Source organism: Natator depressus, chromosome 4 (genome assembly GCF_965152275.1).
Source record: "Natator depressus isolate rNatDep1 chromosome 4, rNatDep2.hap1, whole genome shotgun sequence".
Taxonomy (NCBI): domain Eukaryota; kingdom Metazoa; phylum Chordata; order Testudines; family Cheloniidae; genus Natator; species Natator depressus.
The window spans coordinates 23,533,688-23,552,545 of NC_134237.1; the positions used below are offsets into that span (position 1 = coordinate 23,533,688).

Sequence of the window (18,858 nt, forward strand, 5' to 3'; positions counted from 1 at the left end):
CAACTTCCCCTGGACATGCCTAAATTTTACTCAGCTTTAAAGCATGATATTAGTGAGTGTCCATAATTTCTCTCTCACACCATTATTACATATATTTTACAATGATATGATTGACCAGTGTGCTGGTAGTTTTCAAAAGATACTTCACAAAGCATGTTTTATACATAAATCATTGCAGTATTGTGTAGGGTGTGAATACAGGGGTCACACAGGGTGATAGGCATGTATATTTAACTGCAGCAATTGTGCTAGTGATCATATTCCCGGCAGGTTTGGTTTTGTGGTAAATGTGGGGAATGGATGCTGAGCAGGGAATGGATTTCAAACATCTAGCTGCATCCCTTGCTAAATCTGTAGAACCTGAGAGAATCTTTCAAGTGAAAAGATTCCAGTTGGTGACTTCTACTCACAGGGATTAATACTTGGAAGAGTTCTGAGATAAACCTAATAAAACACTGTGACAATGAGATGGTAGTTGAAATGCCTCCAGCTGTCTGTCTCTCTTAGCCCTCATTTCGCCCACTACTTAGGGTTGCCAACTTTCAAATCGCACAAAACCCAACATCCTAGCCCACCCCTTCTCTGAGGCCTCGCCCCCACTCATTATATTCCCCCTTCCTCAATGGCTCACCCTCACTCACTTTCACAGGGCTGGGGCAGGGGCTTGGGGTGTGGGAGGGGTGAGAGCTCTGGCTGGGGATGCAGGCTCTGGGGTGGGGCTGGAGATGAGGGGTTTGGGGTGCAGGAGGGGGCTGGGGCGCTGGGGACTAGGGATTTGGGGTGTAGGAGGGGGTGAGGGCTCTGGGCTGGGGATGAGGGGTTTGAGGAACAGGAGGGGGCTCCAGGTTTGGGGGGGGGGGCTCAGGACTGAGGCAGGGGATTAGGATGTGGGGTGTGTGTGAGGGCTCTGGGCTGGGGAGGGTGGGCTCTGGGTGGGGCTAGGGATGAGGGCTTTGGGGTGCAGGAGGGGGCTCCAGTTTGGGGCTTGGGGTACGGGCTTATATCGCATGGCTCCTAGTCAGTGCGGGGGGACACCTGTCCGGACACCGCATTGCATGCACACCGAAAGCAGCCAGCAGGTCTGGCGCTAGTAGACAGACTGCTCTCACCCCAGGCACTGCCCCCCAGCTCCCATTGGCCGGTTCCCTAGGAGGCGGACCTGCTGGCCACTTCCAGGACACAGTGCGGTGCCCCGGGATAGGTTAGGACTGGCCTGCCTTATCGCTGCAGCACCTTTAATGGTTCAGTTGGCAGTGCTGACCAGAGCCACCAGGGTCTCTTTTCGACCGGATGTTCCGGTTGAAAACGGGACACCTGGTCACCCTACTACTACTGCCCCTACTGGAGTGGCACTAATAGCAACTCAGTGGTAGGAGATGTCCCAAAAACGTATAAGAAAGTCAAGGCCTTAGTTTCAGGTTTTAAGGCCGATCTGCAGTACAAGCCTAACTGCACCAGCACATTGTTGGCTGGCAGAGTTAGAGAAATCCATATTGTAATATGTTTTCATACTGTATTATGGACCAACTAGGTCTAAATCTGAGTATGGAAATTACATGGCCTTCTTTATAAACATGATACTCCGGCATGTTTTGAAAACTGCATTGACCAGTCCACTATATAAGCAAAGAATGGTGTTCAAATATGGATTTTCCTAATCTTGTGCTGGCATGACTAGTCTTGTAGTCCAATCCTTAGCTGGTGTAAATGACCATAGCTCCAATAAAGTCTTTGAAATCCAGCTATGCTGAATTACACTCGCTGAGATTATGGGCTGTACTGTAGACACATCCTAAGAGTTGAAACTAAGAGTTTAGAAAGGCTTCCTTCAGCCTGTGTTTTTTTTTCTTTTTTTTAAATTAAATTTTGGAAGTTTGATGTGTGGTGGACAGCGTTTGTCATGCTAAATGAGCTTTTTTCCATGTAGCAACTTCCTCCTTCCTCCAATAAATGTGTCCCTCCTAAATGTCAGTGTGCCTTGTATAATTTACCAGGACTGACCCAACCCCAGTTTTCTTAAAAATCTCTTCACTTAAAGTTGTGGTCTTTCCTTTATTCAGTGAAAAATATTAACCTTTTGCCTGCCAGTCTTTGGATATGGTCTACACATGATCCCCAAATTACAATATAGTCCTATCAATCTTTTTCTTTTACTTTCCTCCTTTGTGTATGTCATTTCTCCACCTTTTTGCCTGTAGAAGAGTTGATATACCCAACACTTTAAAACATTCATCATCATGCCATCCTTCCCATCTAATTTTATGAGAGCAATAGCCTGTGTAAATTGTGATGCTAAGCACCTCTGTATTCATACCCTACACACTACTGTAATAATCTTTGTACTAAATATGTCTTGTGAGGTATCATTAGAAATCTAATAACTCACTGATCATTAAAAGTCTTGCATGATGTATTACATGGTGGGTATTAAGAGTTATTGATACGTGCTATAATTATGACTAAAGTGTTTTTAAACCATGCATACTGGGGGGGATATGGGTAAACAGGTATGCCCCAGACAAAGGAATGTGTTTTCCCCTTCTGGGAGTTACTTCCAAATTACTTGGAAAGACAATGAGACTCTATTTGCATATTATTTTAAGAAACCCATCAAGTGAATAAGGGATGGAGGCAAACTTCACATGAACAAGTGGGGGAAGGGGCAGCATGACATCTATGCCCCAGCAGGAGAGAGGACCTTGGTCTGGGTTTTACTTTTCAAAGAATACATTACAAACATTTAGTGCTCTATAAAGACAGGAGGGTTGAATCTCAAGTGATGAACAATTGAATCAAGTGCTTGTATATAATGTGACCTTACAAGGTGGTCATTTCTGAAATCTCGAGGGACACTGGTGATTAATATCATTGTGAAATGTGTCTTAGTGATGTTGTTTTTTAAATTCTGTAGCCAAACAGTCATAAATAGCTTCCCTCTCGGGCATGAGAGATGGCAGCTTATGTCCTGTCTTCTATGTAAATTAAACATGGTGGAATCAAATCAGTGGAAGCTCCATTTATACACACGGGGATGGAAAGCCAAAAGGAAAGGGAAAACAGCATGAGGTAATCCTGCCTCTTGAAACAGTCATTTAACTTTGAAAGATATAAGCAAGGACAGAAGTCATCTTTGGCACCCATCACTCGACAGACACAAGGGAACAGAGGCCTTGCAAGCTGAGAGAGACATGTCCTTCAGCTAAAGGTCAGGGAGGTGGTTATGCCTCTAGAAACAGAATATAGGTGAGAAGCCACCTTGAACCAAGCCTGTATCTTTCCAGAGTAAGTTTTAAACTTTTGGATGAGTTTTTTTTCACTTTCATTTGCTTGTATCCCTTTCTAACTTTATTCCCTTTACTTGATATCACTTTATCTATAGCCTATTGTTCACTTTTTTTGTTATTATAAACAAACTCTGTGCTGAGTTTAAATGGAAGAATGTACTTACCCCAGGTAAATTGACAAGCTTTGATGTGTTGTTGTTGTGACAGGTTGGATCGCCCTCCCAGAATTGCAGAATTGCAGAAATTCTTGAAGGTTAGCTACCCTGCTTGCATCTTAAATCTTCAGGTATCTTATTCACAGACCAGATCCCTTTTCCAGCCTGGGTTCAGTAGTCTCCCCCTTCCCTTCCCCTTTGTCCTTGTTCCTTAGGTGTTTCCAGCAGTCATCCTGGGTGGGGATTCAAGGAAAAGTGGACTAGATCAACTTACTCCCCAGCCTTAAATAGAATTTACAGAAGGCAGGAACCTTTTGTTTCTCAGTCAGACCTCCCCCTCCTTTTAATAGAAAATCACTACAAGTCCAAGATGGTGTTTAGTATCAGTTGACATGATCACCTGACCTTGGAGTGTAAAAGCAACATCCCAGGACGCTTTTCAGGAAGGAGAGAGATTACAATCTTCAAAGTCTAATTGTTTCTTCCTAATGGCCCATCAAGGCTGATGACCTGTTGTCTGGTAGGTGTTTCCCAAGGACACACACAGTTGTAATTGTTATATAGTCCATATTCCCTAACTTTTTAGATACAGAAATGGTACATGCATACAAATTGGATAGTCTCATTCAGTAAATCATAACCTTTCCAATGATATCTCACATGACCCATCTTGCATAAAACATATCTTAGTTATGCCATATTCATATCATAACAATATTTTTATGAAAAATATGGAATTCCTCTTTCGAGGAACAAATAAACTTTATTTCTCACAAGAGGGCTGGACATTGCAGAGCACATGCTTTTGGGAAAATGCAGGAGTGTGTTGGGTCACCTTGCAGGTTTTAATGATGGCTGGTGGAAATGAGATTGGGGCTGCGGGACCAGGAGTGTGTTGGGTTACCTGGCAGGGGTTAACCATGGCTATTGGAAACCAGATTGGGGCTGCGGGACGATAGACAGGCTACTGGGGTCAGAGCTGCAGAACCAGGTTTGTCGAGCACACAGACGCTCCCGGGTGTGACATGCATGCTGGGAGCAACAGCAGCAAAGCACTGCAAGGCACCCAGGATTGCAGGGCAAGTTGTGACATAACCCCTCACATGGCTGGATTGCACCCCAGAATGCTACAATAGTCTAATCTATTTGTCATAATATCAGCACAGTTATCTATTAAAATAAAACAATGTATGTTTTATTAGCCTAAATGGAAGGTTATTACATGTAATGGTCTTCCTTTATGAAAGTAAAAAGTACTTTACAAACGGCAGCTCCTGATTCTGCATTAAGATGTGTTAGGGTGAATTTCTAAGCCTGTGCAAAGTCCCATTGCAGTTGGTGAGGCCCTGCACAGGGGCAGGGGCCCACACTTGTGGATTCCAAAGCTCAAATGAGTTTGTGTTTCTCTATGTTCCATGATACACAAAAAATGCAAATTAAAAAAATCTGCCATGTCACTGGTACGACAGAGGTTCAGGAAATTTAACGAGATACCCCAGTGTATGTATGATTACAAACCCCAGTGCCCTCCTGCATGAGGTTTTGTATCTTGTAGCTAGTTGTGACTTGAACAATGCATCTTTAAGAGGGAATTCAATACAACGTTGTGAAATAGTTGTGTCACATCTCAGACGCATGCAAATTTAATGTAATGTTTGATGTTGGAAGCATTTACAAACTTTACCCCATCTTTCTGAGAACTCATTTATCATGGAATGAGATTGTTCACACTTCTGGGATGCCAATAAACCTCCCTCCCCACAACAAACCGAGAGACCCTTTCTGAAGATTTCCAAGGTAAGATGAGGGACAGGAGCTTCTTAGAGGGGTAGCAAGGAACCAGTTGTGGGGTTTCCCCTTGAAGGTTCAAGGGGAAATTGAAGTTCCACATGCAGAAGCTGACTTGCTTCCAGCTCCTGCATATCATATTCTGGTTTCATGTCTTGAACCCATGTATGATTTGCATGACCCTAAAATTTAATTAGCATCTGGCACACTGCTGTAAGAATGTCAAGTACTCATTTAAACTTCCTTTTGTTAACATAACATCATTCAGTCACAATGTGCACTCTAATATATAGAAAGGAAATATGTTTATATTTGCGATAAATAATTTTCAGAGGTTCAAAACTGATCAGTTTTTATATAGGCATCCAGGATTTTAGATGCTTATTCAAAGCATATTATATCTGTATTTTTCAGGTGCTCCCCCACTGTCAGTCAATCAAAAAAGACAATGGAATTGTTTTCCAAATTGTAAGAGACTATTGGTTCTGCTAAATTTGCTTGGAAAATTAGTGAGAACGGGTCTTCTCGTTATATTTGCGGAACTTGCTTCTTCTGTTTTGTCTGGAAATAACACGAGAACAGCCTTTTGTGAAGCATTCTGCCACTTCTTTTTTCTGGCCAAATCTTAGAGGCTCATGAAAATGATAAATAATTGAAGAAAAAAACTAACCTAATGTACCAGAACCTTTAAAAATTGTTTGGTTCTAGAAATGGTGAAGGTTCTTGGTTGGGGAGGTTTTTTCTCATCTTTTGGATGTGGTTTGTATATCTTTACTTTTATACATTTCAAACTTTTGTGCAAATATGCTTCCTTGATGGCATTTGACCCATCCGTTCATCCTTCTTCAGACAAATAGGAACTTAAGGCCTTCAAATCACTGTGCTCATTAGCTGGCAACATCATAATGTGGCATTCTGACATTGCCTTCATAATGAACCAAGATGACAATCCTTCATGTCATGGCAATGTGTAGATTAGCATGCAAGATACATCAGTGATTCGAGTGATTAATAATTTTACTTAAACTGTCCAACTCATGGATAGCTAAAAGGGGTGGTACCAAAAGGCTGATATGTTGCTGTGTGTTCTGAGGACTGTATGGACTTAGGGTCTGAGTGTCTTTTCACTAGTACAGTGGAGTAGAACAGGCTAACCCTTTTGAAGTCAGAAGTCTTCACACCTGCACAAAACTGGTGTGAGCTCAGAATCAGGCTATTTGCTAAACTTTTACCTGTTCTTCTGTACATTGCCTGCAGGGAACCACATATAGACAATTCAATGAAAAATGCACTTGAATTATACAAATACATGTTTTACAACAGATTTAAAAATTTACTCTTGGCAGCCAGCCTATTGTAATTAAATGTCTGAAAGCTGACCTTTCTTTTCCATTTCTTTTGAAAGCCAATGCATCATGCTAATGAGATGCAGCAGTGAAATATTTGCAGTAATTGCATCAATTTTCCTGATCACATTTGACTAGGGTGACCAGGTGCCCTGATTTTACAGGGACAGTCCCGATATTTGGGGCTTTTTTTTATGTGGACTCCTATTACCCCTGACCCCGTCCCGATTTTTCACACTTGTTATCTGGTCACCCCATGCTTGACCAATGACAGAGAGAGTGCTGTTTGCCACCATGCTGTTGACAGAGCTCACTTTGCAAAGAAAGTTTTGCTTTAGACAAGCCCAAAGAAACCCTATGAAGCAACAGACTCCTTACTGTAGTGTATGAAGTATACTGGTAGCACAGAGAACTAGTAATTTGAATTTGGCACACAAGCAAACAAATCCACATCCCGGCCAATTCCTGGCTGCCTAGGAGAGATGCACTGTGCCCCAAAAGGTAGGGCACTGATCTGAGAATCAGAACTAAATTCTTTTCTGAGTTTTGCCACAAACTCAATGTGACTTTGTACAAGTTGTTTTAACCTCTGTGTGCTTCAGTTTCCCCATCTGTAAAATGGGGATAATTATATTTGCCTACTTTTGTGAAATACTTTGTGATGTATGGATGAAAAATGCTATTCGAATGGTCAGTATAGCTGTCATGTCCTCTTATGTGCCCCCGACTGTAATCTCCTAAGGTAGACATATTATATTTTACAATAGACCTGATTCTCTTCTCACTTACACCGTTGTGTAACTCCACTGACTTCAGTAGAATTACTCTTTAATTACAAGTGTAAAAATAGTGTAAACAGCAGGAGAATTGGATCCAACAGTGTGTGCATTATAGAGAGCTTCTGTAGCAGTGTGTTAATAAAAGACCTGTTGAAAGGGGAAAGAAAAACCCTGTCCTGTCAATCAGTCACCACAAGAAGTGTTGTCTCCAGGAAATTAAACTATAGTCGTGATGTGTAGCTGCTTACACCCAAACTTACACAGAAAGTAACAGTGCGTAGATACGATAGTCTCTCATATCCAGGGTGCAACAAATGCTGCAAAGCATATAAATATCTCAGATAGCTAGAAAGAGAGGCCACGTTTTCTCATTGTGGAAAATGGGGCATGTTTACTGAGGAGAAAAATTGCTTCATCTCACATAATAGTAATGCAGCTGGCACCTGTGTCCTGAGCTTGCTGTATATACTGATCCCAGGCTTAATGCATGGAGCCTAAAAACCTCCCATTCTGGCTGCCCGGTATCTATCTCTGTCAGGTCATATAGGTGGCAGCTGTGTAACTCCATAACAGTTATGAACAGGAAGAAACTTCTAAAATCCTCGTTCCAGACAAAGGGAGGCGTCAGCAGAAATATACCCATCTCTGATATCCAAGCAGAATTTGTGTCTTTTTATTTTCTGTCAGTGATGGGTGAAACTTTCATAGTGTGCATATTCCTTAATTATCAGCATAGGTTTTAAAAATCTTCTTGCACTTATACTTGCCTACCATATGTGTGGCTTAGGACGAGGGCCTACTGCTGCTTCTCCCATTATGGCAAAGTGCTAAGTGTTACCCAAATGCTTTGCGTTCTAAAGACACATTTTAAATTTATTCAGATTCCCTTTATTATGACATTCCAAAAAGTCCCAAGAAAAGAAACCAGCACTCCTGCTTTCTCCTGACATCTGTTGCACCTATTCAGGATGAAGCAGTCTAAAAGCAGTACTAAAAGTTTGCAACTGACTCTAAAGAAACACTTTCCCAATATTCCTAGAGAAAGAACATAGACTCTCAAACTTGGGCCCCATTTTTAATCCTCTCTTCTCCACGCATATTAAGGCTGTCAAATTTTCAAACAAAAGCTCTTTTTATTAGATGTAGAGTCTGTCTATACCCTTTTAGTGTAAATGTAAGTCCTGGCCTTAGTATTGTTTGCAGCTCAAATTGCAATGCTCATTCTATTTGCCTTATAGAATTACCTCTATTGTGAAAAAGAAATGAAACTTTCACAATCTAGGTGGCATATGAAAACTTCTTTCCTTTTCATTTTCTTTCCCATATGGTGCCCACTAGCCCCTGAGAAGACGACGATCAGGATGCTTGCTGCTTGCATCTTGGGAGAGAAAGCAGTCCATGGTTTTGCTTTGGGCGAGGTCTCATTTTGAACAGTGTTGTTCAGTGAGATCCATGCCTGGAAGAATGCCAAACTCCTCCAGGGCAGCACATGCAGATCTCTCTACTGTAGGGGTTCCCACTAAGATACAGCTACCAGCTGCATGTTCTTTTGTTTGCCCTGACACAGGTTGTAGTATTGTGCTACACAGCACATCTGTCTCTCTCCGACAAAGCCTACTGTCTCCATACTAAAGGGCAGAACTAGAAATGCTTGTGAAGCACTGTAAATCAGAGAAGAGGGAGAGTGTGTGTGAAGGAACTTGTGGCAGCTGGAGTCTAACGAGGAATGGAATGTCCCGATTTGGTTGAAATGAGAGAGAGAGAGAGAGAGAGAGAGAGAGAGAGAATTATAATGGTATGTAGATCACACTTCTCATCCATAGATCTCAAAGCACTTCACAATGATGTGTAAATATCGTTATCCCTGCTGCAGAAGGACCTGAGGCACAGAGTATTCACTTAACTTGTCCAAAGTCAGCCACACAACAAATTAATAGCAGTGATGGAAATAAAAGATGGGACTCAAGACTCTGAGGTCCAGTGCCAGATCCTCTGGACCATGCTGTCTCCTGACAGTGGAGAGGACAGAGGGCAGAAGTGGGTGGGGAAAGAGAGAGAAGCAGAGGCCTGAACAGGGAAAGTGTGTGCCCTGTGGCTGGGTGGAAGGGGTTCCTGGAAGGGGGAGAACAAGAAACAAGGTAAAGAACAAAGAAATAAATGGTTTTTGACTGCTCAAAGGGGGAAATAGATTAGAAGGAAGAGGTGAAATAAGGGACAGAAAGGATGTGAGAGAAAACGAACAGAAAAAAGTGAAGGGGTGATGATCTAGCTGGGATATGATGGGAGACGAGGCATCCGGATGCCAATCTATCAGGATGTGCTGTTTTTTGCACACGCACATGTTCACACACAAACAAGTGGGGAACTGGGACATTAGTACTTTGAGAGAGACTAGCGCACAAGGGGCTTTAAGTTGATCTGTTGTTTCATAACAGCGTAAATGGTTAGGCAGATTGTCATATAAAGTACAGGATTTTGATTTTTGTCAAGTAGTGACAAGTATGCTGCATAAATTTTGTTTCTACACTTAACAATAACATGTCCTGGTTAGTTTAATGAGAAGTGCATAAAATGAGAATTATTAATGCCCAAGGTTTAAATATAGGATTTTTCAAATGCTTGCACATTAAAAAACTAATAACTAGAATAAAACTATATGATTTTACCAGGGTGTTATCTTTTGATAAATTGTCATTAATTTTGTATTAAGCTGCTTTAGGACTCAGCCTTTTCATTTCTATATAATTGCTGCTATGCAGAGGGCAAGCTTGCTGTTAAATACTATATCAGACCCAATAATAACTTAATAACTCCTTGTGCAGAGCTGAGAAAAGAAATTAAAAGTAAAAGATACAGCTACAGCTCAGGGCTGAAGTGAAGAAGGAAACTCATTAGCTTAAAGTGACATATGCTTCGTTTAATAAGTGATCAAGTATAATTCAATGCCAGTTACAAATATAAATTATAATTTTTAATTTTATTTAATTGCTTCAGAATGCTACGTATGTAGGCACACAACTGAATGGAATTTGCTTACACAACAGTGAAGGAAGGCCTGTAATATTTTGTGGCATATGGCTCACATGCCTGTAAGAAATAGGCTTGAACCAAAACCCCAGAATGGGCAACCCTGAACTTTGGAGATTTTCACATCTGAATCCCTGTATTTATGCTGGCTTGAACCCAAACAGCAGTTCCAAACATGATTGTACTTTGTCCAAATCCAGATCCAAATTCTGTGACATAAGTCTATCTCCGTCTGTTATCTGTGCAGCAAAAGGGGTGTCACTTGCTCATTTTTGATAGCGGCAAAGCAGAGCGATGGACAGTGACAAACTCACAAATGTTTAGTAAGGCTCAAATATCATAATGTGCAGATAGAGAATACTGGTTTAGAGAAAAGCCTCCATACTTTTAAGCTTACCTGAACCTCTTAGTTCTGTAAAACTGAACTGAAAACCATATAGCATTTTGGCACCTCAGCTTCTGTTCCCGGAGAGACTCTGGAATGGCAGAGCATGTGCAGAAGTGAAAAGCAATGAAAGGACTTAACCAAACTTTCCTGGTTCGGTTCCAGTTTTTCTGTGCAAGTTTGTCACTGGCTCTGGCCCCAGTACTTGCTAATGTCAATGGAAGGTACTCCCATTGACATCAAGGAGTTGTGGGTCAGCAGCCCCATTGATTATGGGGATAAGGGTTTCTTGAGCACTTACCTATTGGTAATTTGTGTTTGCAGTAGTCATGGATGGTATATGAGAAATGGGTAAATATTTTATGTATATTGGAACCCTGACTTTACAAAGATCTTAGGGAGATGCACCAAATCTTTGTAAAATTGAGAGATTACATAATCAAATGTCCAGGGGCTCAGCAGACAAGAGACTGATGAATAGCATTAATCCTATGGTGCTCCTAAACTCTGCAGCCTTACACTCTTGTAGATCCCAGGAGTGCTGAAGGGGTGAAACCTCAGTAAATGCAGTTAGAAGAATAACCAACTTTCCTTTAAATATAGGGCTTCAACTAACTGGAGCTTGGTAAATTGAGGTCCACCCAGCTATATGTTCTGACATTGCTCTTAAGTATGTTTTGCGCTGTTGAGACTCTGTTAGTTGAACTATTTATATGACTTGCATAATATTAACATTGTTCGCTGTGGAGGGCATGTGTTATCTGTGAAAAATTCTAATAGCCCAGATGAGACAAAAAAAGATTTATTGAGAATTAACTAACAAGATCTCATGATCAGATGCCTCATAATTATATATTTTTATCCTTTTCCTTGCTCACAAGATTATGAACATAAAGCAAAAAGACCTGTAGTTTATCTGTTTAAACTTCCTATACATTTTCATGCTAATTTTCCTTTTCTGACTGGTGATCTCTTTTTTATGTTGAAGCCACAAATGTGTTAGACTTATTTAATGACAAGAGAGACTGCTGTAGAAACAGAGACCAATTCTGTGGTGAGTGCTTAACTGCTCAAAGGAAAGAGAAAGGGCAGAACACAGGCTATCTGGGTTGAGGAAGGCAAAGATATCTGAACATTATCCTTTTGTCCCAGGTGTGGGGAAGGCATGATAATCTACTTGCTTTCATCATCTTTTATCATCCTGAGGCTGAGAAGGAAATGTGGGGAGCGGCTAGCTATTCAGTCTAGAGGGGAGTGAGACAGAGGGAAGAAAGGGCGTCCTGGGCAGAGAATGACAGTAATGAAATGTCAGAGTAGCAGTCGTGTTAGTCTGTATTCGCAAAAAGAAAAGGAGGACTTGTGGCACCTTAGAGACTAACAAATTTATTTGAGCATAAGCTTTCGTGAGCTACAGCTCACTTCATCGGATACGTTCAGTGGAAAAAAAGTAATGAAGTTATTCCCTGTTGTTCAACCAGATAGCTTTCTTCATTGTAGCCCTCTACAAAAGATGTCCAAAATAAGCAAGAAATTATGGGTGCCTAAAGAACTTGGATGCCCGTATTTTTTCCTCAAACTAAATTTCACTAACAATGATTGTGTAACACAATTAATTCTCCTGATTTATGTGTGCACTACTTGCATCTGCTTTATAAACATGTTTTTAGATAGAGAATCTTGTTGCTAAGTTCTGGCAGTCAGTAGCCATTGTTTCCAATATATAAAGCACAAATTTTCAAGTTTTTTTTTTATTCAGCTATTTTAAATCACGTTAGGCTGAAAGTAGTTAGCCCAAGCTGACAGCCCAGATGTTAGCTATTTATTTTAAATGAAATTGGTTACGCTTTATTAAAAAAAAAAAACAAAAAAACAACGTATTGAACATAAAAATTGGATATTTAGTGCATTAAGAAGCTGTGCCAAGCTCCAACTTAAAAGAATATCTCAAAGATTAAGTTTTATTGGCAATCAGCCCACTATGTGAACTTCAGGTGTTTTGGAAAAGCCAAGATAAATCTGAAAACTAGATAATAAACATGTATACATATGACAACATTTTCAGGTTATCTTATAGCATAAAGGTTCTTGTAATGCAGCAGTAAATTTCTCAAGGTTTATGTTCTTTTCAGAAATTATTTTTCATAATATGGAAATTATATTTTTAAAAATTTACTGCATTTTCAACCAATAAATAAATAAATGGTCTACACAATATGAATAGCATGATAAAAAATGAAATTCTTACTCATTAAGGACCTACGGTGGAAGTTCTGTCTGTATGATAGCAGGATTGAGAGTTAGGCTATGTTCACATTACCGGTTATGTTGGTACAAGTTATAGCGCTCTGGGGTGTGAATAAGCCACCCTCCTGAGCAACGTAAGTAACATTGACCTATGTGCCGGTGTGGACAGTGCTGTGTCGGCAGGAGAGCTATAAAGAGCTGACATAGCTACCGCTGCTCGCAGGGGCTGAAGTAATTGAGTCAACAGGAGAGTTCTCTCCCGTCGGCTTAGAATCATAGAATATCAGGGTTGGAAGGGACCTCAGGAGGTCATCTAGTCCACCCCCTGCTCAAAGCAGGACCAATCCCCAATTTTTGCCCCAGATCCCTAAATGGCCCCCTCAAGGATTGAACTCACAACCCTGGGTTTAGCAGGCCAATGCTCAAACCACTGAGCTATCCTTCCCCCCCATCAGCAGTGCTGCAGCAGCGCAGTTGCAAGCTCTGTCATGTAGCCATGGGCTTAGTGTGAAAACTAAAAAATATGATTAACATTAGAGGTGAGCCTGAGTCACTAAATTGTAGAGATTCCAAAGGCCCTACCCCAATATTTTTGATCTACTTACGAAAGTAAAGACACTCACTCTTAAGCAGAGAGTTATTTGTTCTCCAAGGGAGTTAATAGAGAGTGATGATGTAGTACTATCATCCGTGCTCCCTGATGTTCCGATGCCTTCAGCTTATATGGTTCTCTATCGGTGGGGACCTTGGGGCAATGAATGATTTACTTACTATGGCATAAATCATCTCCTCTCTCTAGGATAAATGAGAGCCCTTTTCTAGGATAAATGAGACATTTTAGAGCATATGAAGAAACAGTGTGAGTCCATTGTGGTCTCCCTTTGTTAGAGGACGGAGAGGCAGAATATTCTAGATGAACGAACATGAGACTGGGAGTCAGAAATTCTTGAATCATGGCTTTGCCAGTGACTCACTGTGGCCTTGGGCAAGTCACTTAACCTCTGTGTCTCAGTTTCCTCATCTGCTACGTGTAATTAATACTGTTTACTTAGTGGCCCACTGTAAGGAATGGACATTTACTCCAGTATTCTCTAAATACAGAACGAGAAACACTGCAATAAATTTACTTGTGGCTTGGGGGATGTCCCGTTTTAATATCATCCTGTAACAGGGTGGCCTGTTCTTCTACCAGTGAGGGGGCCAAGGGCCTGTTCAATTATTAGTCCCAGCTTGGAAGGGGTCAGGTGAATCCTACAGACCGATGAGTGAGCCAAGCTGAGAGGAGCAGTGGAAAGGCTGCTGTAGTACAGGCAGGGCCGTCCCTTGTGTAGGGCAAATCGGGGTGACCGTCCTGGGCCCCGCACTTCAATAAAATTGGGACTGTCCTGATATTTAGCCCTTTGTCCCACGTTCTGTCTGACTGTATGATCAGGACACCATTTGTCCTGATATTCAGGTAAGGAGGCGGGCAGGGAGGTGAGGCAGGTGGGCAAGCAGGGTGAGGAGGTGAATGGGAAGGTGAGGGGCAGGCAGGCGAATGGCGAGGAAGACGAGCCTGGGGGGGCGTGCCAGATGGATGGCAAGGAGACTAGCAGGGAGGCTGATTTGTCCCAGGCCCCGCACCCAGCTAGGGACGTCCAGGGGAAATGAATTGAAAGTGATCGTTCCACCTGAGGGTGAATATACTCTTCGGGGTGGGGGCTGAGTAAAAGTTAATAGCTACGCTGCTATTGAAAAGGTGTCGGGTGGTGCGGGGTGGAGCTCTGAGTGCCTCATGATTTGGTGAGCCTATCTGGATCACTCACTATTCAGTGGTCTGCAAATCTGTCTCTGGTGTTTTGTTTCAGAACAGCCATTCCTTTCCCATAAGATTGGGCCAAGCTTTATCTTGGCCGGGTTTGTAGGGAAGGTGGGAGACTTGGAGAGTGATCCCGCCCAGCTCTGCACTCACCCCGGGAAGCGATAGCTCCTGTCTTGTGGGGCTGGGGGTTGCAGAGTGAGCTAAGCCCACCTGGCCTTGCACTATCCCCAGGCAATGGTGGCTCTATCGTGTCCCAAGGTGCTGGCATGGGCCTGGCTACCCACTCTGGCTTGTTGGCCTTTGCTGCTAAGAGCACCCTGCCACTGTGTCACATGGTACTCATTGGGGATTCTCTTTGACTTGGGCATGTGTGTGCCAAGTCGGGGAGAGGGCAGTTGGTGAACTGGACTTATAGGTTTGAGGCGACTGAGCTTCCTGTAGTTACCTGCTGCCTATGCCTGGAAGGAGACTCTGCCACACCCAATTCTCTTCACAGGCTCAGTTTTCTTCTTCAAACATAAAACGAGGCAAAACATGAAAAACAAAAGTACTTCCTCTGCCCAACTTGGCTACATCTCCTAGAGGCTTGCCTCCCTCAGTGCTGAAAGCAGGACCCACCCTTCCCTTCAATTCCCCTGACTCATGCTCTACTCCAGGAATTCAACTTTCTGGTACAGATCTCTCTATGGAGCTCTCTTAGCCCTTTACAGGGGTCACTTGACCCCTTCCCATCTGGGTCTGATCAATGAACAGGTGTGGCAGGCCATCCTATTATATATCCACCACGTGGTGCTTGTGAGGGTAAAGTAATGTGTACAACTCTTTAGATATGTAAATATTATTATTAATCCTGTGTTCTTTAAGGCTTACTTTGTCACACCTCTAATAGAATTGTATACTAGTCCATTTGAATTTGACATTTCTACTATATTGAAGAAAGATGTAAAAGACACAGGGATGTTTATGGTGTATTGATGGTAAAAGAATGTAGCTTGATCATATTAGGAATAGGTTCGATATCAGCTTTAAAATACTACCTCTCAGGTGGTGACAGTAAATGAAAGGAGTCTTGAATGACAAGATGCTTTTAAAGTCCTTGTGTAATCTTTTTACTTAGAGGTAGGGCACAGTACGGGCTGATTTTTTTTCAAGCTTGGGAGGGAATGGAGAGAGGATTTTCAGATGCTTTTGTGCTGCAGTTACTGAAATGATAAACTACCACTGAAAATTTGGATACGCAGAAAAAAGGTTTAATTGAGCTTTTCATTGAGCCCTATATATTATCTTTTCTTGACAATCTTTCACTTCTTACAGAGGCAAAATTCCCCTTGAAGCCAATGGGAGTTATGTCTAGGTAAGGAGTGTGTATAATGTTTTGACACCAGGAAATGGTTTGGTTTTGTTTATGTGGGTATAAACAGTGCAGAGAACTCTCTACCTAAAAAATAATTCAATCGGAGGGAGACTGATGCAGAGAATTAACATTCCAAATAACAAGCCTTTCTCCACCGTCTGCCTGTACATTCAGTTCATCAGAATTTGTAAGACTAACTGTAGGTGCGAAGGTGCATTTGTCAGCAAAATTGACTGCATTACCATCCCATCTCTTCACCCACATACACTCCTTGTATGCGTAACTGGGGAAGCAGGAGCCTTGAGGGCGACTGCAATCCTCAAGCTTCAAGAGTATTCATGCATCCAATGAAGTGAGCTGTGGCTCATGAAAGCTTATGCTCAAATAAATTTGTTAGTCTCTAAGGTGCCACAAGTCCTCCTTTTTTTTTTTGCGAATACAGACTAACATGGCTGCTACTCTGAAACCATTCATAATAGAGTGACCTGGAGTGAGCAGATTGCAGGTGCTCTTTCACGCTGTATGCTAGGAGCCGGATTTGGTCCCATGAAGCATCAGAATAAATCCATCATGGAATTGTATGCTTTTTTCCCTCCTATTTCGCTTTGTTTCAGTAACACAGTGCACAGTGAAAATTCCCCCTCTTCTGCAGTATTATAGTGAGTCTCCTGATTATTTTTTGGTCATAAGGAGTGCCTGGGAATATAGACATCTGACATGAGAAGGATCCTCAGGGTGATTTCTGTAAGACTGTCTCTGACTGTGATGTGTTTTGTAAAGTAATGTTTGAGAGACTGAGTGGGTGCAGGGCATATTTTATTTAAAGGGATGCTGTCGGGTCCATTTAGGCCTAAACTTCAGCAGCACTGAAATAAACCTTTTCTGCAAAGATTAGTTTTTTAAAAAAAAATTCCAAACTAAAAATAGAGGATAATTTTTTTAATGACACTGGACATTTCTATCTTTGAAGGAATAGCATTCCCTGCAGGACTTCCACTCTAGATATCACAATATTTACCCAGTGTATGAAAAGAGCACTGGAAAAGTGATTAGAAGCTGAGTAAAAAGAAACATTAACTAGTCTATATCATTGTCCAAAATGAATGACATGCAGAAAGTAAACAAGCAGTATAAAAGGCAAATAGTTAATAAGATTATTTTTAAAATAGCTTTAATAAGCTGTTGGGTTCTTAATAATACAACGTAGTGTAGGGAGGGAAACTCATGGTTTAAAAATATATTGAATTTAACCTGACAGTGCCTCTTCCGTCCACGCTGGGACCCAGCACAAGTAGTAGGCTATACTCGGGGCATCTACACAGGGGAAGGGATCATTTTCCCCATCTCCAGTGCTTTGGAGCCACTCTGTGGAGGCTACTTTACCATAGTGCCCCAATTGCCTCCCCAAAAGCCTCCATTATAGAAGGGAGGACAAAAAAAAACCTGTGAAGTATTGAATCCTTTGCCATCATCCCTGCCCTTCTTCACTTGTTCATTTGTGCTCCGCTATGCAGTGAAGCCCCAGAGAGCTGAACTCCATGACATTCAGGAGCACATGCAGGGACGGCACGAGGCATAAGCAGACGAAACAAATGCTTTGGGCCCCGTGCAACTAAAGTGGTTCCCCCATTCACTTTTTTAGTATGTGTTGTTTGTGTATGTGGGGAGAAATATTCCTGCTTAGGGCCCCCAATAGGCTAGCACTGCCTCTGGGTATGTGCATCCTGTGATAGCTCCATGGAAATCCATCTCCACTTTACACAGCAGAGCCACACTTTTCCTGGTGCAGAGGGACCTTCCTGTCTGTGAAGCAGGATACTGAAATAATTCAGATGGATAAGTCTGGTGATGTGAAGTATGGAATAACCCCTTCCTTCAATCCTTATTGTCACTTCTTGGTTGGTATATTATTTTGACATACACGGTGATTTTCTTTTGACTCTTTTAGAAGTAATCTTGAATATTACTAAATATTACATGGTAAATGTATGTATTTTATATGAAAAAAGTTCTGTGTCCATGATCTCCCATACAGTCTTTTGGCTACATTGGTAAGATTTATAAGGACTAGACTGTGATATCCTTATTCACACTGAATAGTGCCTTATGCCATAAATAGTTATATTGAGGTCAATGAGACTATTTGTAGCGTAGTGTGAGCGGATGACTATCTGATCTAACTGGTCTGATAACAAAATATGTCTGCCATAATAATACTTTAAAGGCCAGTTTTTTCACATGTATGTTCTTCATTTGTGTCCTGGCTGGTTGTATGCACAAAACCTGCACACAAAATGGTAATTGCACGCCTAAAGTACTACATATGCACCTGTAAATACCTATTGTATTTTCTTGCATGATTCTATTTCGCGTGTATAAATACAGGGTAACTGCACATGTAGTTTTGCCAGTGTCAAATTAGGCATTTAAAAAATTGTCCCTGATTTGTGCTCCAGGGAATTTCGTTACAAGCTGGGGTTGCTGCCTTGCTCTGGCTCTCAACTCAATTAGAAAGACAAAATAAACACTTCACTCTCTGCTTTATTTCACAGAGTAATGCTTAAAAATTACAGACCAAATAATTATTTATTCTTTTGTATGGATTGATTGCATTAACATTAATTGTGATAAGTACCTTAGGTATTCACGTGGATGTCATTAGTGTAATATTCAGAACCTCTGCTGTAACTCAGCC

General features: G+C 41.6%; 1 protein-coding gene across 4 annotated transcripts in view; it reads left to right on the top strand.

Annotated features, from left to right (window-relative positions):
• GRID2 (glutamate ionotropic receptor delta type subunit 2) overlaps window positions 1–18,858 on the top strand; it is a 1,015,652-nt gene that overhangs the window by 530,350 nt on the left and 466,444 nt on the right. The window lies entirely within an intron of this gene.